The 18370-nt window shown below is 39.2% G+C and overlaps 1 pseudogene; it reads left to right on the top strand.

Moving 5' to 3' along the window:
* The window catches only part of LOC136322414 (arylacetamide deacetylase-like), a 51256-nt pseudogene extending 38049 nt beyond the window's left edge, over positions 1–13207 (top strand).
* The last annotated feature ends 5163 nt before the right edge of the window (positions 13208–18370 follow it).

The following is an 18370-nucleotide window of genomic DNA, read 5'->3' as shown; positions in this document are numbered from 1 at the left end:
CTAATCTTTCCTTCTCCATGGACTCCCAAACTCTCTCCTTCTCCTGTCTGACCCCCGGGGCATCCCTCTCTTGGGACCCCTCTCTAGTCTCTCAGCAAATCTTTTTTGCTGGAGTCTCTTCCCTCCAGAAAGCCTCTTTCCTTCACTAAATCCTGTTTTCTCATTCATCAGTCTCTCTTTCTCCTCCCCTACTGGCCAGGGGCCTCTCCCTTCTCCACTGTGTTCTTCATCCTCTTCCCCCTCCAAAGAAGCAAGCTGTGGCTCTGGCTGCGGTGCCTGTCTCATCTCTGACCTCTCTTCCCTCCTTACAAACTGCAGTTCTGTCTGTCTCCTCTCTGACCCCTCCTCCTTCCTTACAAACTGTGATGTGCCTCTTTCCTCCTTGCCCTCTCCTCTCTCCTCAGAGCTCTAAATCCTTTTGACTCCTCTGACCACGTGGTGCCACCACCAATACTTGAACCCCCTCCTACTCCTCCTGCAGATTCTGACCCTCCTTCTTTCCATCCAGCTGCTCACACTGTCCATCCATCTGCTTTCTCTCTTCTTCCTCTATGCTGGCAACTCCCTGCCATCTTGAAAAACTTAAAAAACAGAATTGTATATTAAGCTATGTAAGTAATCTGTCTTGTCTCATTGTTTGTCAGAAAATATTTTTAGTTAATTGAAACAAGTAAAGCGCGCTCATTTAAATTTCTTAATTCATAATATGTGAAGTCTTTGTTTAATGTGTAACTGTGTCTGTTTCTAAGGCCTTAAACCAGTAATTACCCACCTCATAAAACAGGTTTACTCATCCCCACGGAATCTCCCTGCAATACCCCCACCCTTCCTCATTGAAAACCTTCAGGGGCTTATTGCCTTATACAAGCCTTACACCTAATCAATGAGGCAGTAATTCCCCTCCAACCAGTGGTCCCTAATCTCTACAAGTTACTGTCACACATTTTCTCAAACACCACTCACTTCAGGGTTCTAGACCTCAAAAATGCCTTCTTTACCATTCCTCTACACCCTGACTCTTACTTTCTGTTTGCCTTTACCCAGACACTAATGCAGCCCAGCAGTTTACCTGGATTGTCTTACCCCAGGGGATCAGAAACAGCCCACACCTGTTTCGGCAGGCACTAGCTCAGGATTTAGCAGCATGCAATCTCAAAACTAGTACTCTCTTACAATATGTAGATGACCTACTCCTCTGCAGCCCCTCCCTGCCTGCCTCAAGGAGACACACTGCCACCCTTCTTAACTTCCTCTCTATGAAGTGTTATCCTGTCTTCTCTGCTAAGGCTCAACTTTATTCTCAGTCCCTAGTCTATCTAGGCATTGCCTTAACCCCCACCACATGAAGTCTCACCCTAGATCAAACTCAGACCCTCCACAGTCTCCAACCACCTACCACTACAGATCAAATCTTTTCTTTCCTCAGTCTAATTAGGCTTCTTTAAACACTGAATTTCCAATTTTGCTCTCTTAGTCAAGCCCCTCAGTGAGATCTTCTGAGCATGGCTTTTAAGGTCTATAATGACCAAGGAAGCAACAGAAAAGGCAAATAAGGCCCAAAAGTAGTCAGGAAATACCAACTTTTGGCTTCAGTGCCCTAAGGTGTTTCACAGCATTCTATCAAGGCCCTGCTCCAGAGTGGAAAGAAAGGTCATTGAACTGAAGCCTGCCAGGCTTCCCGGCCCCACCGGTTGACACACCTGTGCTGTGGAAAGAGGGACATGAGAAGGTAAGTTGCCCCCTTGCTCCATGGAGGGAGGGTTCAGTCTCTTCTAGCCCTGTTCCAGCTACCTGTGACCTGACCTTGCCCAGTGTGGTGGGAATTGCCACTGAAGGCTCAAGGACATCGTTCAGGAGCCTAAGGTGTTTCTTCCAAGTAGCAGATAAGCTGATCTCCTTTCTTGTAAACACAAGGGCCATCTACTATGCCTTGCCTGAATATTTAAGTTTTATTTATCCCTCAAAGATCTCTACTGTGGGTATTGACAGTCTGATTTTATGGCTTTATTTAATGTTTAGTATCTCCTTTATTTCTCTTATCTCCATGCCCCATGCCTATTATAGACTGGGACCTGCTGCTAATTCCAGCTAGAAGCAGTGGTCACTAGGACTTAAACTAACTGCAAAGTGTGGAAATGTAACACCCTTTCCCTAAGTACTTGCAGGTTTTATAGGTTACTCAGCAAATTGTTCAAACACTGTCCAAGAGCACTTCCAGCATTACATCATCCAAGGATTGACTTTTACATGGACAGGTCCACACACCATGATCCTGACAACTCCCACTGCTGCTAAAATAGAAAAATGAAATGCCTTACTCCAATCACAAACCTGAAGCTGGTTGGTCCATGTATGGCAAATATATGAAAAAACTAAGGACTCTTTTAGTCAGGCTTTTGGAAAAGGGAAACTAGTATAAAAAATTCAACTTGATTGTCACTAGAGGTTAAAATTTTTTAAATCAAGAGTTCTGACTAGAAAGGAATTGTATGATTTTGATAATAGAAGGTATAAGGTATGGAAATACTTTTGAAATAAAAAGGAAAAGCAAGTTGTTATGAAGGCCAGTTATTTCTGGATAAGAAAGTGCATGAAAGTTGAAGGTTTATGTAAGTTGTAGAAGGTTTGTGCAGGTTGTAGGAGATTTGTACTGAGAAAAAAAAATTTGTACAGTCAGAAAACTGGTTTTCAAAAATGTTTAATCAGTCACCTAGCTAACAATCCTCTACCCTCCCCACTTATTAGGACGACTCTTTCCTCCACCCTGACCATCTGGAGCTCAAAAACAGAGAAACAAAACCGACCCCTTGTTCTTCTATTCTCTATTCACCTTTCAACCTACCTCACCAAATCTGGAACTTTCTACTCATGTGGGACCAACACCTATCTGTGTCTCCATACTAATTAGACAAAAACCTGTACCCTAATCTATCTCACCCTAAATATCAACCTAATCCCACCCATGAGCCTCTTCCAGTTCCTAATACACTATCCATCAATGTAAGGACCAAATGAGCTATACAGGTAATTTCTCTTCTTATTGCTTTAGAAATCTCTACAAAACTAGATCTAGGGACAGGGGGAAGGGCCACTTCCCTGTCTTATTCCTACTTTCTCTCTCTCTGAAGCCCAGCAAATTTGTATACATGGAATCAGTGGTTTTGCGCAACCTGGGTATCTTGACAATTGCCTTTCATTGGTCCACTCACTCTCCTATTTACTTTTCTAACTTTTAAACCCTGCCTCTTACATTTGTTTACTAGTTTCTTACAGAACTGCATGCAGACCTTCGCCAATCAGACAACTGGAAAAATCTACCTAACCCTACACATCAACTCTGAAACCTGCCCTCATGAAACAGAAAAATCTGAAACCCTGTTTCAGCAAACCTCCTAAATTCTATCTTTCAACCTCTACAGGTCCCCTAACCCTAAAGCTCTCCCATATTCCTGAAGAACTAGGAGAATAAATAGCAACACCTCTTAACACTTCTCAGTCTTTTTCCCTTCACATAGTAAAAAGACAAGATCACTGGGTCTTCTTGGCTGAAGCAGAGCCTACAAACAGGCATGAAACATTTCTTTTAACTCAAGCTTACTGCTCTCTCCAGGGCTGCCAGGAAAAAATATCTCTAACTTTACCATGGAAAATATCTCTAACTTTACCATGGAAGAACTTTCACACACACACCCCTATACAACCCTCCTTATCTCTGCATTACTAATCTCCAAATACTTGCCTCTTTCTTTATTAAGTTCCTACAGGCCAGGATGAGAGAAATCTCTAGGATTACCTACAATCAAATGCTCCTACACTCCTATTCCCCAGTACCCCAAGGAGAACTTCATGAGGGAAATATCAAATAGGTAGGGATGACAGCAGGAAGAAGCCGCCCCTCAGCCCGAGAAGTTCCCTCCTGAATGTTCTCCAAACTCCCCCTTCCTTTTCAACCACACATATGCAGTCCTTCTAAAAACTTACACCAACAGGTTCCCTGTCTCCTAAAATCTCCATATGTCCTCCCATTCAAGAGGAACCAGACCAGCACGTCTCATGAGACTCATCCAGGAGACCATGCATCACCATGTCACTCTGTCCACTCGGCACTAGCAGCAAGCAACTAACAATTATTACCTCGCATAATTTTTTTTTACTTTCTCACTCAGGTTTTCGGAGACATCGCCTGGTTCAGACCTCACAGCATGGAAATTGATGACCTTCTGAACTGGATGGGGGTCTTGGCTTGGCAAGGTTCCCTTCTCGAGTTCTCTCCAGAAGAAGCAATAATTTTCCAATTTTTTCTCCTCTTTCTCTTCATTACCCCTTACCATATATTATAAAATTAATAACTGCCTTTCTTTTATATGTAACCACAGAGTTGAGTAATGATAGATACGTGAATTCCAAACTGCCCTCTTGATGTTTCGCTTATCTGTCAGACCTCACCCTTACTGGACTAATGACCCTGAGACAGAGGAATTCCAAAAAGTTGACAACCTGCCCCAAGAAGGGCTCCGGACATACCAGGACTATTGATTCAACACCCACATGCTCAAAGCCCCCCCAAGGAGAAGCATTCCAGACATACCAGGACTTTTGCCTCAGAATCCCCTCAGGCTCTCCCAAACACTACATAACTCTCCCCTAGTCTGTAACTGGTGCTCTTCTTCCCCAGGAGAAGTGCCCGGCAGGGTTACTTTCTTCCTTTCAATAAAGCCTGTTACTCTGGTCTTTCGGACTCCCATGGATTCCAACATTAAACAATAGGGGAAATTTGGAGGGGACCCAACACTCACTTTGGCCCTGTAAAGCCAGTAGCCACAGCCACCATCACAGCCGCTTGGCCTGTGCAGGTTCACATTAGATTTGGACAGATGGTAATAAAACAATGGAGCCAAAAACTGGTGGACCATTGGCTTTAATCCTAGCTTGCACCTGGCAGGCAAGAAATACACACAGTGGTAAAACACTTCCTTTTCCATTCAGGGCTCCCAAAGCCAATGACTTATCTGAGTTTCCTAGAATCAAAGTTTTCTATCTTACCAGCCTTATTCACATCTGTTCCCCATCTTCTTCTCTCTGTACAACTGCCCAAACTGGCTTCTCCTTCAGCACTCCACCATCTTGGCTGCTTCTCCTCTCCCCCACGTGGCCTTTCTCTGCTCTCCTCTAGCATGGGGTCTTCTGCCCCATTTTATAGTGTAGAAATCAAAACCTTTTATTCAATATGCAAACAAGGAAGTCTCTGATACAAAGTCACTTATCTGAGGCATAATGGGATTCCTCATAAGAGTGCATGTGAAGCCAGTAGGCGTGGCCACCAGCACAGCAGCCTGGCCTATGTGGGTTTGCATTGGATTTGAACAGTTGGTAAAGAAACCATGGAGCCAAAAGCAAATGGGCCATCATCTTTCATCCTAGCTTGCACCCAGCGGGCAAGTAAAAACACACACTGGGCTCCAAAACCCACTCATTCATGCTCACAAAGCTACTGACTTATCCGAGTTTCCTAGAATCAAAGGTTTCTAGCTCACCAACCTTATTCACTTCTGTTCCCCATCTCCTGCTCAATGCACAAACTCTGCACAAACTGGCTTCTCCCTCAGCACTCCACCATCTTGGCTGCTTTGCCTGGCCTCCTCCATGTGGCCTTTCTGTGTTCTGCTCTCTAATGCTAATCTCAGGAACCGAGAGAGCAAGCTGTCATTCTGCCCCCTTTTTGTAGTGTAGAAATCAAAACCTTTAATTCAATATACAAAATAGGGAAGTCTCTAATACAAAGTCACTTATCTGGGGCATGATGGGATTGCACCACCCCACAACAAAAAGAGTGGGAAAGGCTTAGTTCTAAAGTCAAGCCCCAGACTACAAGGATCCTGCCTGCCCTGAGCCTGCCCTCAACACACATTAATATCACCTGGGCAATGGGCCTCCACGTGGGCAGCTCTATTTTTAACAAAGTGAGCATAATATGTTTTATCTTCCCAACAGTGCACCACCCACATCATGCAATGGTCAAGGGTGTGGGGAAAAGCTTATTCTTAAAACTAAGCCTCAGGTTATAAACACCTGGCCTACTTACAGCCTGTCCCTCACACACAATGCAAAATATAAGTGAGCAAACATATATACCAATTGACAAACTCATTTGACCTACAGGAACACAGGTGAATAAGGCTGGTGAGGTACAAACTGTTAATTCTAGGAAACTCGGATAAGTCAGTGGCTTTGGGAGCCCTGAATTGGAAGGGAAGTGTTTTACCACTGTGTGTATTTCTTGCCCACTAGGTGCAAGCTAGAATTAAAGCCAATGGCCCACCAGTTCTTGGCTCCATTATTTCATTACTGTTTGCTGAATCAAATGCAAACCTGCATGAGCCAGGCAGCTGTGATGGTGGTGGTGGCAACTGGCCTTACAACTGGTGAGGGGATCCCCCACTTTATCCTACAGAGGCACCCACACTGGGAAATCCCCAATGTAAGCTCAGCAGGCATGTCTGCAGGGCAGCTCAAAGACTCCCCACAGGGTGCCTGAAGGCTGCCAAATATGGGCATCTTTCCTTCTTGGTTCCTGGCCAATGCACCATATATTGTAGAAGTCAAAGGAGAATAAAAACACTCAGACAACTTGGTAAAGAAAGTAGAATTTACTTAACCAATGGAGCAGTGTGACCCCCAAAAGAGGGAACCAAACACATGCTCCCAGAAGTTAGATTTCTTACACCTTATATACCATTACACCTTTAGCTTTCACGTGACAAATGTCTGATTTCTATGACTTCTTTTTTTGCAGGCCTAATTTTATGTCTTAGGGAGGGGAAAGGGAGAGGTAACCAGAGGGTCTGTCCTTGATAATCCTATCATTCACAATCTTATCACTCATTCTTCTTACTGGAGCTGCAGTTCATTTCAAAGAACTGATAACCAGCAAGGTCCACACCCTGGTTTGTTATTTTTCAAATTTTTCTGTCTAAACTTGTTCCCTCAGTCCTGAACACTGAGGTCACAGGCTGGGGTGTAAGACCCAGGCATTGCAGGCCCCACTCTCCTCTGCATTATTCTGGTTTCTCCTTCAAAATCAGTGACTCAACTTTTTATTTTTAAATACCCATCATCTAAAACAAAACCAAATCAATATCTCTTCCAATTAGGGACTTGAGGTTAATCTTCTAGAGAATTAAACTGGCTTAAAAGAAGTTAATCCAAATGTGCAGGACACAAGATAAAAGTGACAAAGAGCAGTTGGGAAGTTCACTGAGAAACACTGAGTTCTACTGAGTTATGGTTGGGTGGTTTCTTATGACTCAGTCCAGAAGCAGATGTGTCCTCCTAGTATTTCAATGTTGAACAGCAGGTGAATTGCCAGAATTTGAGACAAGCTGTAAGACCCGTGACCGCAGTCACCATCACAACTGCCTGGCCCATGCAGGCTTGCATTAGAGTAGGAGAGAACTGGTGGGCCATCATTTTTAATCTTAGCTTGCACGTGGCGGGCAAGTAAAAACACACACTGGGCTCCAAAACCCACTCACATTCAGTGCTCACAAAGCTACTGACTTATCCATGTTTCCTAGAATCAAAGGTTTCTAGCTCACCAACCTTATTCACCTCTGTTCCCCATCTCCTTCCTTCTCCGTGCACAAACTCTGCACAGACTGGCTTCTCACTCAACACTCCGCCATCTTGGCTGCTTCTCCTAGCCTCCTCCATGTGGCCTCTCTCTGCTCTCTCCTCTCTGCTCTCCTCTCTAGTGCTAATAGTCTTGGTTAGAGAGAGAGCAAGGTCCTAGTCTACTCCACTTTATAGTGCAAAAATCAAAACCTTTAATCCAATACACAAAATAGGAAAATCTCTGATACAAAGTCCACCCCACATCAGAAAGGGTGGGAAAGGCTTAGTCCTAAAACCAAGCCCCAGGCTACAAGGATCCTGCCTGCCCACAGCCCGCCCCCAACACACTTTAATATCACCTGGGCAATGGGCCTCCACATGGGCAGTGCCATCTTTAACAAAGTGAGCATAATGTATTTTATCTGCCCAACACAAGCACAGTAGGGTTTTGTGTGAAGGAAACATCTTCCACTTCATTTGCCCATTCTCACCAAAATCCTGCTTTTATTCCTTTTATTTCAGCTTCACAAGGTTATGACTTCCTGTCAAGACAGACAGCAAACAGACTAGATGCTGTTGTCATATCAACAAAGTAAGAGCTGTTTTAATTTGTTTTCAGACCAGGTGCCTTTCATACCATGATTCCCTCAGCTTTATTGTCTGATATATGATTATGCCAGAAATAAATTTTATTCTTATATTATTTAAGGTGATAAAAAATGAAGTCTGGATGGACCTGATTAGACTAAATATCCTCTCAGTGTTTTATTGACATTCTTCTGTAATGAGTACTTGGAGTCAGAGGATCATCTATAAAAGTGTATCATATATACTTTCTACTTTAGAGAGTTGTTATGAAGAAAAAGCAATAACATTCCTGAAAAAAATTTAACTCAGTGTCAAGTATTTGAGTCTAATATATAAAGATATTATCATATTAAAATAAACAAACACTGATAATGGGAAGTGTAAAGTAACATTTTGGATCCGTGATTTGTACTTGAAAAGAACACACTTAGGACACTCAGAATACTAAAATTAGGGGTGAAATTGCTATGGAGACTATGTCACAGCCACATATATCTATTCAAATTTACACTTTAGAAAAGTAAAAGTTTAAAAATTCATGAGTATTCATCAAGTTAAATCATTATTATAAAGTTAAAACATAGTCACATAGTGTTAAGCCAGGAGCCACGGCCACCATCACAACCGCCTGGCCCATGCAGGCTTGTATTTGATTCAGACAGTCGGTAATGAAACAATGGAGCCAAGAACTGGTAAGCTATTAGCTTTAATCATAGCTTGCACCCAGCATTCAAGTAAAAACACACTTTGCTCCAAAACCCACTCATTCAGTGCTCACAAAGCTATCAAGATTTCCTAGAATCAAAGGTTTCTAGCTCACTAGCCTTTTTCATCTCTGTTCCCTGTCTCCTCTCTACACAAACTCTGCACAAACTGGCTTCTTCAGCATTCCTCTATCTTGGCTGCCTCTCCTCTCCTCCACGTGGCCTTACTCTCTCTCCTACAGCAAGGGCTCCTCCTAGAATGTAATCACTCTTCTCCTGGAACAATGTGCTCTCTCTTTTTTTAAAAACCTTTTGGCATGAAAGCCCTCCCCCAACACATATTAACATAATCACACTCATCCTAAGCAGAAAGAGCAATTAATATTATCACCTGGCAGATGGGCTTCCACATGGGCAGCACCATCTTTAACAAAGTGAGCATAATATATTTTATCTTCCCAACACATAGTAATATAAAAAATACAACTCTGAATACACCAAAAATCTTTGAATTGCACTCTCTAAATGAAAGAATTTTTGGTGTGTAAATTATGTATATTTCAATGAAGTGGCTACATTAAAAATTAAAAATTGATGTATGTCAAAAGGTATATGTATATCTACATATACACAAATTTTTTTTTAATTTTTTTTACAGAGACAGAGAGAGTCAGAGAGGGTTAGATAGAGACAGACAGACAGGAATAGAGAGAGATGAGAAGCATCAATCATTAGTTTTTTGTTATGAACTTTAGTTGTTCATTGATTGCTTTCTCATATGTGCCTTGACTGTGGGGCTACAGAAGACTGAGTAACCCCTTGCTCAAGCCAGCAACCTTGGGTCTAAGCTGGTGAGCTGTGCTCAACCCAGATGAGCCTGCACTCAAGCTGGCAACCTCAGAGTCTCTAACCTGGGTTCTCCACTTCCCAGTCTGATGCTCTGTCTACTGCGCCACTGCCTGATCAGGCTATGCACATTTTTTAATCCAATCTCTATAAACAACTAATGGAAGTATGAGGAAAAGGCTAAAGGAGACAATATATAGCAAAGGATATACAAATCACTAGTAAACATGTGAGAAGTTAATATACATCAAGAAAGTATAAATTAAAATGACAAGGTGATAATTCTATATACCCAATATTATGCTAAAAGCAGAAAGACATAAAACACTGTTGGTGAGGATATGCATCAACAGGTACTTCTATAAGCTTCTGGTTCAAGTACATATAAATTGGTACAACTACTTGGCAAAACTCTTTAATAATATTAAGTAAAGCTAAGCATATATGCATAATTCTGTGACCATCAATAACACTTACAGATATACAGCAACAGAAATATATAGGGTCAAAAAAACTGCATACTAAAATAATTATATCAACACACTTGTGAAATCCAAAGATTGCAGTCCACTCAAATTCTCATCAACTTTTTAATGGATAAACAAAGTGTGGTATAGTCACACAACAAAATTCTTTATTAAAAGACAGAAGCATACTGCAAAGAGGATGAAACTCAAAAACACAATGTTTTACAGTGGAAGCCAGATACACAGGAGTACATTTATGTATAGGACAAAACCAGTTAGGTTAGTGGATACTCAGGAGTTAAGAAGATTAGATAAAAGAGCTTTTAAATGAGGGTCTGGAGTACTGGCAGTGTTCTGTTTCATGGTCCAAATGTTGTACACTCAAGATATGTGTGTATCTGACATGTATATTATGCTTTAATGAAAAGTAAAAATAGGCCCTGGCTGGTTGGCTCAGCGGTAGAGTGTCGGCCTGGCATGTGGGGGACCCGGGTTTGATTCCCGGCCAGGGCACATAGGAGAAGCACCCATTTGCTTCTCCACCCCCCCTCCTTCCTCTCTGTTTCTCTCTTCCCCTCCCGCAGCCAAGGCTCCATTGAAGCAAAGATGGCCCGGGCGCTGGGGATGGCTCCTTGGCCTCTGCCCCAGGTTCTAGAGTGGCTCTGGTCACAGCAGAGCGACACCCGGGAGGGGCAGAGCATCGCCCCCTGGTGGGCAGAGTGTTGCCCCCTGGTGGGCGTGTCGGGTGGATCCAGGTCGGGCGCATGCGGGAGTCTGTCTGACTGTCTCTCCCCGTTTCCAGCTTCAGAAAATACAAAAAAAAAAAAAAAAGAAAAGTAAAAATATAAGTGACATAAAAACCATGTTTTCTCTCTACAGCTACAAATTAACACCTAAGTATCATTTTCCAATTCAATTTGAAGATGTATATACTAGCTTAAAATGGTTCTTATGTAAAGATATTCTTTCAAAATATGACATGAACCCTGAGAGAACTGATGTTACTGGAAGTAGTTCAGGAGGAAACTTAGCTGCAGCAGTAGTGCAACAGGTATGTTGCTCATCATTTCTATGTTGTTGTTTTTTAAATTGTCTAATAATAAACAGTAGTTTTATACATATGCTGAAATGTATATGTAAATATATAAATATATAAAATTTATAAATATAAAAAAATATAAATATAATATTTTTTGGAAATATTAAAGAAACTGTTGAGAAGAAATGCCTCAAACATCAAAAATGCCAATCTGTGCTCCTGTCATGATTATTTTTCTTTTTAGTAAAATGATAATAGATTCTTGACTTAAAACTTTATGTGTTAGAAAAATATACTAGTTAAATGAATAATGTTATATACTTGCAAAACCATACAATAATTTTACCATGCTGTTAAAAGTTCAGATAGATTTAATAATCTTCAGCAAAGTATTATTCTATTGCTATAAAAATCACATGAGAAGTATAAGATAGATGATTTCCCTTAAATTAGAAGTATTCCTTTTCTCAAAAAACTAAAAGTAAAACTACCATATGTCTCAGAAATTCAGTTTTTGGATATTTTTGTTAAGAAAACAAAAGTATTAATTCAAAAAAGGTATATTCTACCCTGTGTTTATTGCAACATTTTTTACAATAGCCAAGACGTGTGAGCAACTTAAGGGTCCATTAGTAGGTGGATGATGAATAAAGATGTGTTGTGTGTGTGTGTGTTGTGTGTGTAGACATATATGTATATATTTTATTTGTGTATATATGTATGTGTATATGTATATGAATTATTACTTAGCCATAAAAAATAATAAAATATTGTCATTTATGATGACAAAAATGGTTCTAGATAGTATTATACAAAGTTAAATAGGTCAGACAAAGAAAAACAAATAATATGAGTTTTGCTTACATGTGGAATTAAAAACAAACAAACACAATAGAAATAAACTCATAGTAATAGAGAGCAAATTAATCATTGCCAAAGGAAAGGGTATATGTGGGTGGATGAAGAGGAATAAGTAGTACAAACCTACAGTTATAGTCATAGAGATGTAATGTATAGCATGTACAGCATAGGAAATATAGCCAATAGTATTATAACCCTGTACAATGACATATTTTTGTTAGAATTATTATGGTGATCATGAAGCCTATAAATGTTGATGACTATGTTGTACACCTGAAACTCATATAATGTGGTGTGTAAATTATATTTTAATTTTAAAAAGTATTTTAAATGAAAGATTTTTTAGTTCAAGATGCCCATTTTGAATATTTGAAAGTTTGTTGAGATGATGTATTTTAATTAGTACTGAAGTCTTTCTGAGATTATGAATTTATAGCTTATCTTATTGTTTTAAAATGACAATATTTTGTGCAAGTAATTTTAATTATTTCTCAGCTTTTAGATGATCCAGATGTCAAGACCCAAGTCAAGACCCAGTGCTTAATTTATCTTGTCCTTCAGATACTTGATGTAAAAACACCATCATATCAAGATAATTCACATTTTCTACTTCTGTACAAGTTGGTCATGGTCAGGCATGGATTGAATATTTTACAACAGATAGATCACTTAAGAAAGCCATACTTGCCCATCAACATGTACCAGTGTAATCAAGTCATCTATTCAAAATTGTTAATTGGAGTTCCTTGCTTCCTGAGAGGTTTAGAAAAGGACATGTTTATAACAATTCACCTAATGGAAGCTCTGACCTATCCAAAAAATATCCAGGTTTCCTGGATGTGAGAGCAGCTCCCCTGTTGGCTGATGACAACAAATTGCATGGTTTATCTTGAACCTATATCATCACCTGTCAATATGATGTTTTAAGAGATGATGGAATCATGTACATCACCTGACTTTGGAACACTGGAGTTAGGGTAACCCATAGTCACATTGAGGATGGATTTCATGGATTATTTCTCCTTCAGCAATTTCAAGTTAGTCACAGGATGATAAACCAGTATATAAGTTGGCTGAGTGAAAATTTATAGTAAAATATATACAATGATCTATTTTAAAAATGAAGTATATCTCAAGACATCAGAAAACCTGGATGTTAAAAATTGGCCTGCCTTAGCCTGACTGGGTGGTGGTACAGGGGATAGAGCATCAGACTGGCATGTGAAAAACCCAGGTTAGAGACCCCAAGGTAGCCAGCTTGAGCAAGGATTCATCTGGTTTGAGCAAAAAGCTCACCATCTTGAGCCCAAGCTAGCTGGCTCAAGCAAGAAGTTACTTGGTCTGCTGAAGGCCCTTGGTCAAGGCATGTATGAGAAAGCAATCAATGAACAATTAAGGTGTTTCAATGTGCAACAAAAAACTAATGATTGATGCTTCTCATCTCTTCGTTCCTGTCTGTCTGTCTCTGTCTATCCTTCTCTCTGACTCTCTCTCTGTAAAAAATAAAAAAGTTGGCCTGCCATGGAATAGTTTATGTAAGGGTCATATATAATTCAAAATTCTTACTATAAATGGTCATTTCTCTGTTTTTCTTTTTTACTGTGAGAAATTTTATTCAATTTTCCACACTATGTATCTGCTAGTTCTGTATGATTTTTTATCTTAATGTTGTTAATCTTCTTAAAATATCTTATTTTCTTGTTTACTTTCTCTTTTTTTAGTTGGCTATTATTTACAATTGCAGGAGAATAACTGTAAACAAATATTGCTTATCTAAGAAATGTCAAGATTTTAATCAATACACATTTATGTCTGAAATACTTCTAATTACTGATTTAATTGCCAGCTGTTTTCAAAAGTGATTGCTTCAGCGCTGGTCAGATAGCTTGGTTGGTTAGAGCAGTGGTAGTCAACCTGGTTCCTACTGCCCACTAGTGAGCATTCCAGCTTTCATGGTGGGTGGTAGTGGAGCAACCAAAGTATAAATAAAAAGATAGATTTAACTATAATAACTTGGTTTATAAAGATTTATTCTGCCAAACAATGAAAATCTGACATAAAGTACTTGGTAAGTAATTATTATTATATGCTTTAACTTGCTGTAAATTTTACATTATAAATTTTATAAAGTAAAGTTACTTTCCTACTTTATAAATCACCATTACTGTGGAACCAGTGGGTGATTAGAAAATTTTACTACTAACAGAGATACAAAAGTGGGCAGTAGGTATAAAAAGGTTGACTACCCCTGGGTTGGAGCATCATCCCAAAGCACGGAGGTTGCTGGTTAGATCCTAGTCAGGGCACATACAGGAGGAGATTAATGTTCCTGTCTCTACTTCTCTCTCTCGTCTATCTAAAATCAATAAAATAACATTTTAAAAAAGTTTAAAGTGATTGCTTCAATACGATGTCATTTTATTATAACTGTTCACCTGAATATTCTATCTAAGTAAAAATACATTATGGCAAAAGATGAGTTACATTGGAGGCTATTCCATTATATCAGGAAACCAGTAGCTATCTCAGAAACTTCAACCAGTAGACTAATGTTTTATTTTGTAGGACTATGTCAGCAAAAAATTTTTAAAAAATGATAGTTTTATAGTTGGGCAAATTACATTATTTTAGGTTGAGGACTAAGAAAATAACAAGCAACTGGAAGAACATGCTACACACACACACACACACAGATATAGCAATAAACTGTTAAGTAATCGTAGGATTACAAAAGGAGTTGAGGGTTCATATTAAATGTAATGAATAGATATAGTTGATCTGTTATCTCAAATCACTCATCGCTGTACCATGTACAAACAAAGGAATGTGTTGATTTCTTTAAAATGAGCTTTTGAATTTATCTCTTGCTGGTACTTGCTACTGTTTCATCTGATCCCTCTTCAAAAGTGGGAGGCAATGATGCTAAAGTGAATGCTTACAAACAAATATCTTATTGATCAGAGAGCTGAATATCACTTTTTATATTTTCACATTAAACAAATACTGTCTTTGACAACTAAAATCACAGGGTCATAAAAAGACAAGAGGAGTGAGCCAGAGAGTTTATTTATTGAAATTTGTGAAAGTAACATTCTGAAAGTTTTGTTATATCTTGTTAAAAATAAAATTTTCAGATTAGTTTAATTTTTAGTAAAATTTAATGGAAGTGATGTTGTTGGGCAGATAAAATGTATTATGCTCACTTTGTTAAAGATGGTACTGCCCACGTGAGGCCGTTGCCCAGGTGATATTAATGTGTGTTGAGAATCCTTGTAGCCTGGGGCTCGGTTTTGGGATTAAGACTTTCCCACCCTTTTTGATGTGGGGTGGTACAATCCAATTATGCCTCAGAGAAGTGACTTTTTATTAGAGACTTCCCTATTATGTATATTGGATTAAGGGTTTGGATTTCTACACTATAAAATGGGAACGGAGCGGGAGTTTGGCTCTTGGTTCCTGAGGTTAGCATGAGAGAGCAGAGAGAGTAGAGCCAGCAGCGGAAGGAGGCCACGTGGGGGAGGCCAGGAGAAGCAGCCAAGATGGTGGAGTGCTGAGTGAGATGCCAGTTTGTGTAGAGTTTGTATCTGGGATAAGGAAGGAGATGGGGAACAGAGGTGAAAAAGTCTGGTGAGCTAGAAACCTTTGATTCTAGGAAACTCGGATAAGTCAGTAGCTTTGTGAGCACTGAATGTGACTGGGTTTTGGAGCCCAGTGTGTATTTTTACTTGCCCACCGGGTGCAAGCTAGAATTAAAGACTATGGCCCATCAGTTTTTGGCTCCGCTGTTTCTTTACCGACTGTCCGAATCCAATGCGAACCTGCATGGGCCTGGCTGCTCTGATGGTGGCTCTGGCCTTGCCTATTGGCTTTACAGATGTAATTTTAAAACAGGGCAGTCCTTTTAGGGGGAATAAAAAAATTAAACCTAAAAAAATATTTTTTCTGGATTTTCTCAAAACAAAATAAAACATGCATTTATTAAAACAAACAAACAACCAAGTGTGTGTAGGTATTTTTATCTGAATTTTATTCATATCAGCAAAGAACTGGGAGGGAAGGGAGAAATATTTCCCTTTCTTAAATGCTATATATAGTTAATGTCATACATAGCTAAATGCCTTAACTGCGATATAGAACTTGAGGACACTGCTTCCCTTAATTTCCCTGATACCACAAGAACTGGAGGTGAGGTAGGGCTTCACTTATTGCTCCTTACAGCTCATTCCCTCCAACTCCAGCCTTGTTTACAGGTCAGCAAACTATAGCCTGTGAGCCAAATCCCTTTGTTGCCTGTTTTTGTACAACCCTGAACTAAGAGTAATTTATACATGATAAAACACTATGGGAGAGAAAAAAGAATTTGGAGAAGGACTTACTCACCTCTCAAAGCCTAAAATATTAATTGTCTGACTCTTTACAGAAAAAGATTGCAACAGACCACACCACCACAACCTTTATTTCTCTTTGCAGTCATCTGCAGAGCCCTGGGTCATTCCACCTTATGTCTCAAAAGATTTTTAACTTGAAGTTCACTGACAATATCTCATGATTGCATTGGTAAATTCAGCACTTATTTAGAAAATCCTTTAAGCACCTTGGATTTTCAACTGATAAGCATGTTCTCTTCCAATAATATTGTTCTCTCACTGAATAAGATATTCTCAGTGTTTTGCCCTAGAATACATCATGACCAACAACTGTGATCTCTTTATATTCTCACAACCACTCATTCCCATTCTGTCCCTAAATTCAATAAAATTTGAAATTTTATTTGAAACATGAGATTTAAAAGTAATTGATTATAGCAACATTTCATTTTTTCTCACTTCTCTCATATGTCTTATCCTTCTCACCTGAAATATGTTCTATGATTAGTGAGAGTAACCACTCTTTTGTGTACATCATCAATTCCCTTAAGTCCCTACTTGTTTACCATAATCCCAATTTGAATAAAATCCATCTTTCTGCCTATTCTGTACATCTATCTGTAAAGATAAACCTGGTTGATGGGAAAAAAACAAATTCTGAAATTCCCCCCTTTAATCGAGACTACAAACTTTACATGTCCTCTTAATGATTTCCAGTAATTATACCACAGTTTTTCCATCAATTGGGTCTTTTTATTTTCTTAACTACTCAACTCTTCTCAACCTCCTCTACCAGGATTTATGTCAGCTGATGAGTTTGCTTTTTATTTCACTAAGAAAATAGAAACAATTCAAGTACAGTTCCACAAAAAAACACCCCATGCTGACCCATGCACTTCTAGCCTCACCCACATACTCTTATCTTTCTGTTACTGTTAGATGAGTGAAAAATTTGCATTCTCTTGTAAGTATTGTTTTTCTCTATTTGTGCCCTTGGTTTTATCTTCTTGTGGATTTTCAAGGGCTTTCCTTCCTTCCTTTCAGCCCTGCATCATCAATTTTTTCCTTTCTACTGGATCATTCTTATTAACATACAAATACATTCCTCTTCACACATCTTAAAAAACAAATAGCAAGCAAAAAGCAACAAAATTTTCTTGACATCATTTTTCTTTCAGTTTACACCCTAGTGTTGTTTTGTATTTGCAGCCTCTATTGCCTCTCACTCCATTCTCTTTTCTACTTACTCCAATTAGTCCATTTTTGTTCATAAATTATCAATATTGTCTTGTCAAGGTTAATAATGATCTCTACATGGTTAAATTCAATCAGTCATTCTCTCTTCCTTAAAATACTTTATTCACTTGGCTTCAAGACATTAAATAATCCTAGACTCTTCACTCTTAAGCAACTTGTTCTAAAGCTGAGTGGATGTGTTTAGTTCTGAACTCTTCTTATTGGAGTGCTTCCAGCCTTATGACTTAGACTTCTCTGTTCACACTCACTTCTCTGGTGATGGCCCTTAGTACTAAGGCTTTACATAGCCCATATGCTAAAAACCTCAACTCACATCTCCACCTTAGATTTCCTCAATTCCAGATTAGTACAGTATTTATTCAATTGCCCACTTGACAACATTGGGATGTATAAAGGCATCTGAAATTTAAATTTCCGATTTTTTTTTTTTTACCTGAAATAATCACTAATCATAGGTTATCTCATTTTAGTAAATGGAAACTCCAAAACTTCTCCTGTTGGCTCAGGTGAAAAGAACATTACAATTAAACTTGATTGTTTTCTTGCTGTCATGTATCAATGCATTATTAAATCTTTTGGGTTGTATCTTCAAAATATTTGAAAAATTCAACCATTTCTTAACACCTCTGC

Source organism: Saccopteryx bilineata, chromosome 2 (assembly GCF_036850765.1).
Source record: "Saccopteryx bilineata isolate mSacBil1 chromosome 2, mSacBil1_pri_phased_curated, whole genome shotgun sequence".
Lineage (NCBI taxonomy): Eukaryota > Metazoa > Chordata > Mammalia > Chiroptera > Emballonuridae > Saccopteryx > Saccopteryx bilineata.
This window is presented reverse-complemented; position numbering and strand designations above follow the sequence as displayed.